The sequence below is a fragment of the Anomalospiza imberbis genome, chromosome 15 (assembly GCF_031753505.1).
Source record: "Anomalospiza imberbis isolate Cuckoo-Finch-1a 21T00152 chromosome 15, ASM3175350v1, whole genome shotgun sequence".
Lineage (NCBI taxonomy): Eukaryota > Metazoa > Chordata > Aves > Passeriformes > Viduidae > Anomalospiza > Anomalospiza imberbis.
The window spans coordinates 3,483,514-3,497,570 of NC_089695.1; the positions used below are offsets into that span (position 1 = coordinate 3,483,514).

General features: G+C 50.0%; 1 long non-coding RNA gene across 1 annotated transcript; it reads right to left on the reverse strand.

The window, feature by feature from the left end:
* Positions 1 to 858: 858 nt before the first annotated feature.
* Positions 859 to 5,240, reverse strand: LOC137482911 (uncharacterized). The gene is made up of 2 exons (XR_011004262.1): positions 5,070 to 5,240; positions 859 to 1,178 (listed from the first exon to the last, which is right to left on the reverse strand). It is a non-coding gene; the product is annotated as an uncharacterized lncRNA (long non-coding RNA).
* Between the last annotated feature and the right edge of the window lie 8,817 nt (positions 5,241 to 14,057).

Here is a 14,057-nt window from a genome sequence, read left to right on the forward strand (position 1 = left end):
GCCTGGAGCACGCCCTAGGGACACAATGGCTCCAAGGTGGCTGAGTAAAAGTACCAGCTGCTGGAGGCAGTCCTGGGACCGGCTCCACATCCCCAGCTCGATGGCCAGGTGGCAGGCGATGCCAAAATGTGGGGCCCTGGCCCACACTGGGCCCCCCAGCACTGCACTCGCCCTGGCAGCACCTGAGAGCTTCCCTGGGCAGGGGGCTGCTGGTGCCTGCCAGAGCCCCCCTCCCAGGCTGGGTGAGGGTCACACCCCGGGCGCAGACCCCTCGCCATCCCCAGGCCAAGGCAATGCATCAGCCCAGCACAAGGCCACCCAAACCACCCCTCCCTCCCTTCCTTCCTCCCTCCCACGGTCTGCTGGCTCCCCAGCTCACAGCCCTTCCTCCCAGCATCCAAGGGGCACTGATGTGACATTAACCCTGTGCTCTCCACAGCCTCCCTGTTATTACAGCCCTCCCGGGGGGAAGAGTGCATGGCTGTTGTGTGGGAGTCAGCCTCTTCCAGTGGGTGCAGCATTGAGGGGTCACCCCGGGCTGCTGGGACAGCTCCAGAGCCCCTCTGCTCCCTGCTGTCCCCTCCAGCAGCCCTCTCCTTGATGCTCTGAGCCCTGGGCTGGGAGCAGTGTTCTCCCTATGGCTGGAAGCAGTGGGAAAGGCTGCTCCCTGCACCTTGGAAGGAGGGTGCACCCTGTCAGCTCAGCTCTTTTGAGTGCCCTGCTGTACAGAGGGATTTAAGTCTGTGCCTGGAGCCTTCAGCATTTTCACATTTAATGTTGTCCTTTGTGTTTCTCAGGCAGGAAGAGCTATGTGTACAAATAATTAAAGGGGAGAATCAGAGTGATTAGGGCAGATGATTATTGTCAAATTATGATTTATCTCAGAGGGAAATTAGTATCTCCCCCTCCCCCAAAGGGCTCAGCTTAGCACAGTGAATGGGCACTGGTTTTTTGATTAATAGATGCCTTTAGAAGGTCACCTACATCCATTGCAGATTAACTCAGTGGGAAAAGTTCTTTCAGTAATTCAAGCTGTTGTTCTCACAAGCTGTCAGCTCGCTGCGAATCGGGAAGGTCCATCCGTTACAGGGCTGCTGGGTTGGAGGGGATCTTTCTTTCCTCTGGACACACAGGCGTGATATATGATGCACAGAGACATGGATGACCGAGAAAACGAGCTGTGGAAAGAAAACAAAAACAGCAGTAAAGGGAAGCAAGGGGGCTGAGAGAGCTGGCCCAGGCAGCTTGGGGCTGGGACTGGAGGGGCAGAGCTCAGCTTGAGGCTCCTGCTGGAGCACTGGTCCCAGAGCTGCTCTGCCCGGTATGATGGAGGGTTGTACCCACCCCATGAGCTCCTCCTGCTGCAGAGACAGTAACTCATCTCGTGTTGGTTCCATCCCAGCCTGTATTTGGATGTGTCCATGGAGGTGTTGGAAAGTCTGGAGCCAGTGTCCCATGGGATTTGGCAGTCTCCTGTGCACTTCTGGCAGAGATCCCACAGTGTCAAAACTTGACTCTTCCCCACCGTGGACCTCCCAGCTGGCTGAGGAGGAATGGCCACACCAGGGTCTAACAGCAGCTCAGGCATCTTCTTGGGGAAGGCAGGAACTGGTGACAGCAAAGTGGAAACATGGCCAGCAGGGCTGGGATGAGGAGGAGTTGGGACTTACACTTCTGGACGCTGTTGGTTCAGCACCCATCCACAAACGCATGAGTGGTGCCCGAGATGCTCCTGCTGGTACAAGCTGTTCTCCCTGTTGACCTTCTCCAGATGTTCTGTTGTAATTCCTTTGATCTTCATAAGCCCTGTGCTTAACCAAGTCTACAGAAGGGACTTTTTCCCTCCTCATGTGTCCATCCCTGCATGGAGACACTCAGGAGACATCCTGAGGTGACATCCTCCACAGTGACTTTGTGCCATTAGGTTCTGAACACCAACCAAGGCCCAGTGTCTCCTGTTGTGTTAGGAATGATGTGATGATGGTGCAGCTCCTGCCACGATGCTGTTTACAGGTACCTGTTTTTAACTTGTGTGCATTTAAGACAAAAAGAGAGACAGGAGAACCATGCAGGTATCCTGAATTTTAAGGTGGAAACTAGGAGATGAAGATGACTCTGTTCCTTAATAAATAACCACGATGATTGTATTTAGATTTCTTTTCACAAATGAATGATATTTCAGCACTCATCAAAAAATCCCACTAACAAACGTTTCTTTTGCATCCATCTAGCCTTCATCATAAATCTATGTGCCAGGCATTAATAATATTTTCAGCAACAGATTGATTGACTAGAACATAGCTTGGTTTTCTCTAAACACTAAGGGGTTCTCAACTGATTTATCGCTTACTGAAGTCTGCACATATTTATATGTGTACCATATTCCTTGTTATATATGTACCCCTCCTTTACCCAAGCTTTCTTCAGCAGATCCACCGTGATGGTGTCAATGGCTACTGTAGATCTGGGCATCTTGTTGCCAAATCTATAGCAGAGGCTTTGCTGGCCCAGTACAGAGTTGGCGTGGTTTTGATAAATTACTTTTAAGGCCAGAAGAAACAATTAGATCGTTTTGAGTGGCATAGTCCAGAGGCTCTTATCCACTCAGCCCTGCACAATGTCCAGTAATTTGAAGAGAACCAAGGTTTCCCTTCCAGAAAAGCCTTCTGTTTTGGGGCATCAAGAGATTGCTGGCTAGGCTGGTTTTAATGCAAGGCTTTGGATATTTGGAAGGTTTGGGGGCGTATATGAGAATCTTGCTTTGATATATTTTAGTTAGTTTGTGTCTTGCTGAGAAGAGCTTAAGCCTGTGGGCGACACTTTCCAAAGGCTTCAGGCTGGAGAAGAAATAAAAACATCTCCTGATGCAGTCTCTAAAGCTGTCCTCATCTAGATTGTGAGGGATTGCCCACAGAGCGCATCTTCTCTGGAACCAAGAGGTAGCTTTGGAGTTGCTCCCTGCTTCCATCACACACTAAGGACTGGGCACAACAAAATGGAAGAGGAGAGAGCAGCAGACCAGTGCTGAAGAGCAGTTTGCCCTGTAAAGCCAGGCTCCTGGGCTAGAGCTCAGCGTCAGTCATCACAGGGCTTAAGAAGGTCAAGGGCAGGGACAGAGACAGAGATTCCTGCTTCCAGCACACCCTGCAGTCTGATTTTGGCTTCCTGGGTAGTGGGTGCTGGTGAGTTGATGGGAGGAGAGGTTTTAGACAGCCCCAAGAGCCAAGCTCCAGGTGGAGGGGCCCTCTGTGACATGGCTATGGCATCCCCAGGACACTGCGTCTGTACCAGCAGGAAGAGGCAGCTGGAGAGGAGACCAGGTTGAGAATTTTATTTTTCCCCCTTTAATATCCTTTGATCCCCTGGTAGGCACTGGGGGGACTGGTGGGTGCACTGCTGTGCCCAGCTCTGGTGGGGAGGCATCGCTGGTGTGCACACTTTACAGCGGGCACTGGTGTGATTGACTGGATGTCTAATGGGCTGTTACAGCACTGCAGAGCCTGTCTTGCTCTACAGGTGAACTGTGAGGAGCTGGGGAGATGAAGCAACACTCCTCTAAATTGGGCTGTGCATTGAGAGCAGCAAGAAGGATCTCAATAGATATGCCACCCTACCCTTTGCAAAATTTTCTTTTATCGTCTCACAAGGGAGGCCATAAACAAATGGAGGAGATGCCAGGAGTCAAAAGGGAGTTTTCAGGTGGATTTATGGGGTTTTTTATTTCTTTAAAAGGCCTGAGTTGTTCAAGGCAGGTTTACTGCTCCTGCAGATTTTGTTAGTGCGAAGATACTCAACTTCTGCTTTGCTGTGCTTAGCTTGGTGCAAGGAAACCAGGGACTCAGGGCCTTTGCAGCCCTGTACATGAAGGTAGGGGTGAGATGTTCAAACTACACATGTTTCTGACCAGCCACACAAATCTGCTGTCCCAGATGTTTGATATGAATCTCAAACACTTACTCTCCATTTCTAATGTGCTCACATGTCCTATATAGACACACCTGGTCTGTGTCCTTGGCTGCAAAATCATCTCCCCTCTCAACAGGATATTGTCACCAGGTTCATGGTGGCAGTGGCTGTGCTAACCCACAGCTCAATGTCCCAACAGGGCAAGGGGCAGGTGGCCTCAGCAGTGTGGACCTTTCCTTCTCTTCTCAGGTCTTCACACAAGTCCCACCATGCAAAGCCAACCCGTGAGCCACAAGCTGGTGCAGCCTTTGCCCCAGGTGACCAAGCCTACAAACCATGAGGGGTGAGGAAAGGATGATCTCCCTCCCTTGGGATGGGAAGGACTTGGATGCCAGAAGACAGAGGAGTTTTGGCTGCAGCATCACTTTGGAAGAGCAGACCTCCGAGTTCTCTCCAGCAGTGTGTGACTGAGGGCAGCTCTCCCTGGGGGAAGGCAGGAGGGAGGATGGAGGATCCTGTGCTGAGCCTGGAAGCAGCCTACCTCTGGCTGGCTCCTGGAGGGACACGGAGGACCACGCAGCTCCTGCTGTCAATGCCATGTGTGGCAGGAGCGCACTCGCCGTTTGTTCTGGCTCTCAGAACAGCAGGCCTTTGATTCCCTTGGCAGAGCTCATCTGCGCTTCTCTCCAGCCTCCTCCTTTCTCCGTGCCAACCACGTGCCCCCAGCCCGTGGGCTCTGCTGTCATTGTTGGCTGCTGGTTCCACTGGCCAGCTTATTGCATCTGTTTTGGTTTGCTGGGCCCTGCATTCAGCCATCCATTCAGCTTTTATTGTCTCTTTCTAAGCCTCAGCTCCGGGTGGTCATCGGCGGCGCCTTTCTCCCAGGCCGTGCACCAGCTGCATATTAATTGCTCCCTTCTCTCCCCTCCCTTGCTCCCTCCCTGTCTCACCATGTGGCATTTGAGGTTTCCAAACTTTGTGGGACCATTTTGTGATCAAACCTGGCTCTGCCCTAGGTGAAGGGGTGAGGAGAGCTTGGCCAGCTCTCGCAGGGAGGCTGGGGTTACACCAGAGGCAAAGCTGGCCCCTCTCCTGCAAACCTGTGCTGGGAAAGCCTTCCTCTGTTTGCTCTGTCCATCTGCTGGCCACTGGCCATTCCTCACCATTGGCTACTGCCCGATGCTTTGACCAGTCTAACTTCAGTATCCTGAGCAGTGGGGCTCTGGCACTTTATCTGGCTGATCAGTGCCATGCCAAGAAAATTCCAACTTCTTCATACTCTCCCTGAACATGGAATCATAGAACCATAGAATCACGGAATCACAGAATCATAGAGTCATGGAATCATAGAATCATGGAGTCAGAGAATCATAGAATTGTAGAATCATAGAGCCACCAAGGTTGGAAAAGACCTCCAAGATCATCAATGATGCTAGGAGGTTCTCTTTCCATGTGCCCCTGTGGTACTGCCTAGTGCCAAACAAAATTTCACTTCGTACTGTGAGATGTTGCATTGAGAGAAAAAATGAAAATGAATGCTCATGCTCACAAGCCTAAGTAGGCTGCTTCTGCCCGGCCTTGCGCTGCTCCTCTGGGCTACAGCACTTTGGAGACTGGGCTGTCTTGAATCATGAGCCTGCTCTGGCTCTGAAGTGTTGTGTTGCTTAATGACTGATGATAATGTCTCTGTATGTAGGCTTGTAGCCTGGCTATCCATCTTTAAATTTCAAAATCTTTCCTCCTCAGCCATTACCTCCACCCCCATAATCATTCCTGTTGCTCTTCTCCGAATTCCAGCTCATTTGTCCTTGTTTGAAGGTAGAGCACAATCAAACCAGCCAGTCTGGGAGCCTGGGTGGGGGCTGAGTTTCCAGCAGGGTCAGGACTGAGTTTTGAGAGGGCCTGAGGCCTCAGAAGGGTCTGGGATGAGGTCCAAGAGGGGTCCACCTTCACTCCTTGGCCCTGAGCTGCCCTGAGGTCAAGAAGGTTCATCAACAGCCCATCCAGTTGTTTCAACATCAGCTGACCTGGGAAGAAAGGTATTTCTCCAAAGCTTTATGAGGACAGAGCCTGTAGGCCAGAAATGCTTCCAACATTTAAGCTGCTTGTGCCTGTATGTGCTCACCTCCCCCCAAAAAACCATTGCACAGAAATGGCTCCGTGTTTTTAGCAAGGTCTGCCTGCCCACGGGAGCTCTTAGCAGAGGATGCTACACCTGAGCTCAGTGGAACAGATAATGGCACAGTCTGCCAGACTGGGACATGCAATTAAACATGGAAAGCGTCCATCTCTTGGGAGGTCTCTGGTCCATTCTGCTGCTTGGAGCAGCACTGTTGACAGTCAGATGTGGATTTGTTTGGCCAAGTCTTGAGAATCCCACACCTCTGTGACCCAGCCCGGGGCTGCACCACCCACGGGGGAAAGGAGTTTTTTCTAGCACCCAACCTGAAGATTCCACCTGCAGCCATCACCTCTCATTATCCCGTCCACCACTGCTGAGACCTCACAGGTAATGGCACTGGGCTGTGCTCTAGAGTGGTAACTTCCTGTTTCAGGGTGAAAGAAAGCCAGACTGACTCCCCAGTGTGTAAAAAAGGGCTCCTTCCCTCCATATCCAACTCGCCATCGTCCATCCGGGCCGGCTGCCGCTGCCGTCGCTGCTCTAGACCATGCATTACTCCTGGGCAAAGATGGGGCCTGGCAGCTCTGCTAAGCCCCCAATTTCTTCTGCCTGGAGTAAGACTGGCACTTTTTCATCCTAGCAGGAGAACCGTGGTATCCAAATTAAGCACAAGCTGTGGTGTTTGAAGTCTGAGCAATGAGCTTTCCTTGGCAATGGGTGGGTTTCTGTCATGGGGGTAGGGAATTCCTCATCTGCCCTTGACTTCACTCCCAAGAAATTTCTGTTCTGTGTCCTCACCTCTGTGTATTTGATGGGTTCACAATTAAAGCCACAGTTAGGGGACCTGGCCAAAATATTTGATACGAATTTACTTAAATGGAAAAATTGTCCCTTTTTAATAAATAAGTGGAGTTGGCATTAATTCAATTTGACATTTGCCATATTCTGCAGAATTATGAGCATTCACTTTTTTCAGAAGCTGTATTTAAACAGAATGCTTTTGGTTGATGACAAATTTTGAACAGTTTTGGGGAAGGTTTCAGTAAAAATAGACAATGTGTTAGCAAACAAAAATCAAGGGGCTTGTAATTTCCAGGGAGACCTTGGGTGAGTTCACAGGCAACCATTCCAACCATTTTTCAACTCAGGAAAGCTGTTTTGAAGAAGTTATTGAACTCCTTGTGACCATTATTGTTCAGACAAAGAGAAACAGCTTCAAACTGAGAGTAGGTTTAAATGAGATATTAGGAAGAATTTTTTCCCTGTGAGGGTGGTGAGGCCCTGGCACAGGTTGCCCAGAGAAGCTGTGGCTTCCCCATCCCTGGAAGTATCCAAGGCCAGGCTGGATGGGGCTTGGAGCAACCTGGGATAGTGGGAGGCATGGAAGGGGTGGAATGGGATGATCTTTAAGGTGCCTTCCAACACAAACCATTCTGTGATTCCTTCATTCTCTGATTACTCAGTTTCAACACAGTGCCTCTGGACAGAGATGATCTTGTGCCTGCACATGGCTTCAAATTTCCTGCACAAAGCTGCTTCTTGCCAGCTCTTGCCATGGGCAAGGAGGCCCAGCAGGATGGGGAATGTTGATGTGTTGTGCTATAAGCAGAGGGCACATGTCTGGAGTCACTTTTTTGGTCTGTACATGCACACCTGGCCCCAGAGTGGGGCCTCCTCCTTGTTCTCATGAAAGGACTTCTGCCATCTCCAACCCCAGGAAGTGGGATATCTTCATCTCTTAATTAAAAAAAAAAAAAAAAAAAAAAATTAGCTTTATCCACCAATGCAAAACTTCCTGACTTCAGTCCCAGCGGCATCAAAACTCTTCCAGCTGCAGGTAACTTGGAGATCTTGCTTAGCAGCTGCACTTGGTTTGGACAATTTCTTCCCATATAGAGGCAACCTGCACAGGGCTCAAGTGGCACTGCCATACGGTCAGGTCCTGCCAGGAACAATCTGCTTACTCTGCCTGTTGGAGCCTCTTCCACTCAGCATTTGAGCAATGTCTGCAGTCAGGACATAGCTCCCAGCTGCCTGAGTGGTGGGGCTGTCAGTGCAGGCTTTTTTCTGAGAGCTTCCTAAAGACCTCATTAAACCCCTTCTCTGTGGACACACTGATGGGGACACAGTCAGAGTGACACCGTTAGCAACACCTTCCTTCCCTTCCTTGTGTGATGTGGTCCTGTGGAGGTGAGAAGCTGATTAGTCAGTGACAAGTTAAAAAAAGAGCCATGGCCACAAGTTGGGCTTGAAAAATTCTGGTTAAAAATTGTATCTATATGGGTGTTTCTTCCCCGGACAGGTCAACAGAGAAGTGGGGCTCTCAAGAAGCAGTTAGGACAAACCACAGCTGAGCTGGCATAGCACTGGCCAGCTCTGAGCAGATTGGACTAGAAATCTTCAGAGGTCACTTCCCATCAACATTTCCTTGTGTCTTTGATGGATGTGGATGGAGAAGCCATTGGTTTCCCTTTTGTTCAGTAACAAAGCTTGGGTGCATCCTTTTCCTTTATTGTCTCCTTGCCTTGGTCCTCTATTGGATTTCAGCCCCTTTAGAGACCTTGTTTGTGCAAAATGTCGAAATTATATACATAGATCACAGGGTAACTGATTTACCCTGATTTAGGCATGTTCTCAGTCAGCTTGAAAGTGTGTGAGAATCTCTCACACTGGGCCCAAAACTAGGCTGGTCCTCAACTCACACCAGACTTGACATGGAAGCAAAGGGTGTGGGTGAAACCCTTTAAGAAGCCATAAGATCCTGGATTTGCTCAGCAGATGCTCTTTTCCCCTTCCCTCTTGAGTGAAGTATGGCCAAACAGCTGGGTCAGGGACAGATATGGCATGGGACAAAGGGGGAACTGGTCTGCCCCATGCTCCACAAAACCATGAGTTATCCCAGCTGGCTTCTCACACCCCTGAGCTCCTTACCTGAATCACAGCTTGGAGTCTGTGCTTCGTTTACAGCCAGAGACTGAGCTGTCCAGTTTCTTCTGCTGGGACAAACTGGTCTCTGAGGAGAGATTCCCCTTCCTCACCGAGGAGATCAGATCACTCAGACAAAAATCTGTTGTCACTTTGACAGCTGCTTACTGCTATCACTTAGACAACAAACTTTTAATTTTATAAACTGAGAAGGGAGATCCACATGGTCAGGGCAGCAGAACAAGACTCCCCAGCTGTTGGGTAGGACCAGGGTGGGATCCCTGTTTTACCATGCTCTTTTCTGCTGGAGGGTGGTGGATACTTCTCCCAGCTTCCCTGGGAACTCTGGCTGTGTCTTATCAAAGGCCAGTGGTCATGCACAGCTTTCCAAATCCACCTTCCATCCAACAGTCCCTTTGTGCTGTCCTGCTTCCTCTGCTGACAGTTCAAGGACTCCTCCTGCTCCCTGCTGACTTGTGTGTCTTTCTGGAGACCTCTTCAGCAAGACATGTCAGCGCTGAGGCCCAGCTTTCCATAGGGGATAGCAGGAGCTAAGAGAATGCAGTGACTGCTGTACATCCCCCTCATTGATATGCAGCACGTCCTGACCCTCTGTGCTCAGAGTTTGATTTGCTGAGACGCTGTAAAAAAATACTGTGAGAAAAGTCCAGCTCCTGCCTGGAGAGCGACCGTGTGAAAATGGCACCTCCTTACTCAGCCCACCAGCTCCCCTGTGCATCAGCCTGAGCTGGTGTGGTAATGACAGGAATAAAATCGTGCTGCCTGCCATGACTCACAGCTCTGCAGAGCTGGGCTGGCTACAGAGGAGGGAGCTAGCAGGATGCATTTTCTGCGGAATCGTCAAAAAGTGCATCCTACCCTTAACACACGTGCAGAGACTGGCACAGGCCATGGAACAGCCGTGCTCCAATGGGCACAGAAAAGAGACTGGCTTTTTTCCCTCTTACACCCATCTTTTCTGTCTTGGAAATGGAGGAATGATGGCAGGGGTGGGAAGCAAAGACTAGAAATCCTCGCTTCCCATCCAGTGAGGACATGGGCTGGGACACCCTGGGAAGGACTGGCTCTGCCTGGATAACTGATGCACATGGGTCACAAAGGCAGGGTCTGCTCCCACACTGCTGTAGAGAAAGAGGAAGGTTTTTCAGCCCTGGAGCTGCACACTGCCTGGTCCTTCCTTTGTGCAGCCACAAAATACTCTCTCTGTGCTTTACTTTCTCTTGTATGGCCAGTAAGGGATAATCAGCATGGATTGGTCTCACTACAGCACTCAGGCTCCCCTCTGGGAAAATAACAGTGGTTCTTTGTGAGCGTGACTGTTCTTTCCAGCTGTCTGAGGTAAGGTATAAAGAGGAACTCGAGCTCTCCAGTAAACTGTGGGGAAGCATAGCCAGGTAGCCCATTTTCAGTGGGAAACATCTCCAAGAGACCTGGAGAAAGACTCAGGAGTCCTGTAATCAGACAAATTCGTGATATCTAGGATTGTTGAGGTTACTGATTTTCAGCTCTGCATCCTAAGACAGCATCTTCAGGAAAATGGCATGACCAGACCTTTACAGAAGGACTCACAGGGCAGCAAAGGGCTGAGCAGGTGTTCAGCGAAGTCAGCTTTTATCCCAGAGAACCTTTGGTATGGGCGGCACAAGCAATGGAAAAAAATCAGAATGTCAATTTCTTAGTGAGCTGATGGGATGGTGAAACATCTGTTAGCTTCAGGCTGCATGGATTTGATGTAGGATCCTTGCAAACTGGAAGTGGGAGGCACCTTGGGTGAGAGCAGCTGTGAGAGTTCACAGCTCTGAGTGGCAGGAGAGTGGCAAGAGAAAGGCAGTGGGCTTGGGAGGCATCTCCTATGGCCTTGGAGAACCATGAGGAGACATCCCAGGGGTTAAGGGGGACTTAAGAGAGGAGGGCTGCTGACACTTCCTTACAGAAATGATCTTAAGCATACAGGTACAAAGGAAGGCATGGAAACACAGCAAACAACCAAAACAGCTGATTCCTGAATTATTTACTGTGCTGAAACTTGAGAAAGAAAAAAAAAAAAAAAAAAAAAAAAAACAAACTGCATAACTACAGCCAAGGAATGGATAAAGAAGAATATGAAAACATGGGTCAAACTCAGAAAGGCTGAGGCTCAAGAAGAGACACAGCCAGCCAGAGGACAAGACAGCAAAGTCCCTCCTGCCTGCCTGGGCACATGCCTGCTCCCCACACTGAGAAGCCCTTATGGGCGAGTTCCTGATCCAGTTCTGTATTCCAGACTGCTGGATGGACACAGTGGGACTTGTTGCCCACCTCTGCCAGCACAAGATCAATAGTGGCACTAATGACTCACTCCAGAGCTCTTTCAGGACCCTGAGGCCGAGAAGGGACCCTGTGGTGCAGAGCTGAATGACAGTGTCATCCAGCACAGTGCAAGGCAATGTCTGCCCAGGGCTACCTGGTGCACCACCTGGAAGTGGTTCAGCTAAAACCTGACTCAGTCCCCATCTGGATGCTTGGAAATGAGTTTTGGTGGGTGAGACCGGCTGCCTGCTGAACGCTTGTGCAGAGATGTGTGTAAGTCAGTGCCGACCCAGAAAACTGGCAGGAGAGTGGCAGTGATGCTCCCTTCTGGCTCTGCTTGCATCTCTTTCTGTTTAGTTCAGGATTACGAAGCTAAGTTCCATTTTATATGAAATACGGAGATCTGAGCCATATGTTGTGCAGGTTCAGATCACATCTTGTGGCACAGATCTGCAGGGAAACTTCCGTGAGTCTTGAACCAAATCGGTCGTATCCAGGTGGAGGTTACATCTTGTGGAAGAGACAGCTCAAAGATAAACAAGGTCAGGGAAAGGCTGACAAAATATCCATACAGCAGAGTGATTTTACACAGCCCATCAGCCTCCATGATGCCCCTGCAACACCACCATTCCCTGGGACACAAGTGCTGCCAGTTCTGCCTTGGGCACTGGGAAAATGAGGTACAAGGAAGGAAAATGACTCAGCCCTTCTTCAGGACATCTAAGTGAAGCAAAGGTCTCCTGGTACCTATCCTACACCGAAGGAGAGCACTCTCCAGGCCCCTTGCTCTTCTCTCCAGCCTCAGGCTGTCTCTCCCTTTGGATCAAAAGAAGATTTTCAGGGGAAGATGATCCTGATGGACCTATTTCTGTACGTGGCATTTTAGAGCCCTGAGAAGTTTTCACCAATGGCAGACAGAAAGTGCTGCCCCAGGCACAGGGAGGGTTTGTGGGCTGCAGTTTTGTGGGTGTAGTGGGTCTGGTTGGGATGAAGCTCATATTCCTCCCAGCAGCCCGTATGGTGCCATGTTTTGGATTGGTGACTAAAACAGTGTTGATAACACACTGGTGTTCTGGTTGGTGCTGAGCAGTGTTTGCATTGTGCTGAGGATTTCTCTGTTCCCGTTCCACCCCCAGGCATGAGATTGGGAAGGTACAGGGCCAGGACAGCTGATCCCAACCAACCAGAGGGATATTCCAGACCATATGATGGCAGCAATAAAAGCTCAGGGAAAGGAGGATGAAGGGCTGTTTGTGGTTATGATGTTTGTCTCTCCAAGTATCCATCATGTGTGCTGAAGCCCTGAACTGCAGGAAGCAGCTGGACATGTGCCTGCTGATGGGAAGGAGTGAATGAATTCCTTATTTCCCTTAGCAGGCACACAGCTTTGTTTCTTTACCTCGACCCACGAGTTTTCTCACTTTTGCTCTTCTGATTCTCTTCCCCATCCTGCTGTGGGGAGGAAGCAAATGAGCAGCTCTCTGGGTGCTCAGCTGCTGGCCAGGGTCAACCCACCACAACAGGCCTAAGATATGAAAAGTCAGACTGATGTGCCAAGTCCACAGCAAGTGCTGTCATCCCTCTTTTAGGGAAGGGGAGCTCAGGGGTGGTATCTGAGGTGGGGCAGGCAGGCCGAGCTCCTCAGGTCTCTGCTGGATTCTTGAACCTCAGGTGCCCACCATGTTCCAGCTGTCCATGAAGGGATCATTTGCATCAATGCCAAGTGTTTATCTCTCTGCCCTCAGTTCCCAGCAGCCTGAGCACTATTGAGCTGTGGCATCGGGGACGGGTGACACGTGCATGGTGTGCATTTCTCCAAAACAGGCCTGGGGGCTGCTCTGACATGAGGACACAGATCAGCTCTGTTGTCCCCACATCAAAAATCATCCTGGGCCTTCTTTACCCTCTTCCCCAGCACACAATGCTGATGAAAACCAAAACTAAGTGGTGTATTTTACCTGAGAACACAGCTTGCTCAAAGTCATCAATGCATGGACTTTTGGGTTATGGATTTTCACATGCAAAGTGCCACCGATTTCCTATGGATCAACGGGAAGAAGCCAAGCAAAGAGGAAAACGTCCAGAGAATGATTTATCAGCCTTTATCAGTCACTCAAACAATATCTCCCCATTCTCTATGGAGTATTTGTTTAGCTTTAATACAGTGACAGTGCTTTATGTGTTCAGGGGAAGTGCAGGTCCCTTGCAGGGGGCAGGAATCTGAGGTTTCCAAGCACCTCAAGAACTGCTCTGGGAATCAGAAAGGATTTTGTTTTCCAGCTCTTGTGATGTGTTGCAGCTGCCCACTGACTTTTTTGTTTCCATCCTTGGCACGCAGGAGAATTTCATCACCACACTCTTTATCATGGAAACATGTCATTCAGTGGCATTCGTACATACTGTTCACATCAAATCAGAAGGTTGGCTCCAACCCCTGCAGAGATGGGACCTTTCCAATTGAACCTGCCTCCATAGGTTTGGTGCCGGGCTGAACGCAAAGCCAGAAGGAGGCCGGTTTTTTTCAGACAGGTTTTCAGAGACGACAGAAGATGCATGGAAGCCTCCCAAGAACCGCCTACCCCATGAGATGTTCACCATTCAGGATGTTGGCAAACTTGTCAGATCAGAAGGTTGTGCAAGATGCCAGCCGCTCAGGGCCAGAAGTGTTCGTGAAGTTTTGGGGACTGTCAGATTTTCGCTGAAGAGCTACCTGAGGCAGCCGTATGGCCCAACACCAAGAGCTGAATTGAATCTAGGTCTTCCTCAGGATCTGACGCCCGCTGCTCTCTTTCCC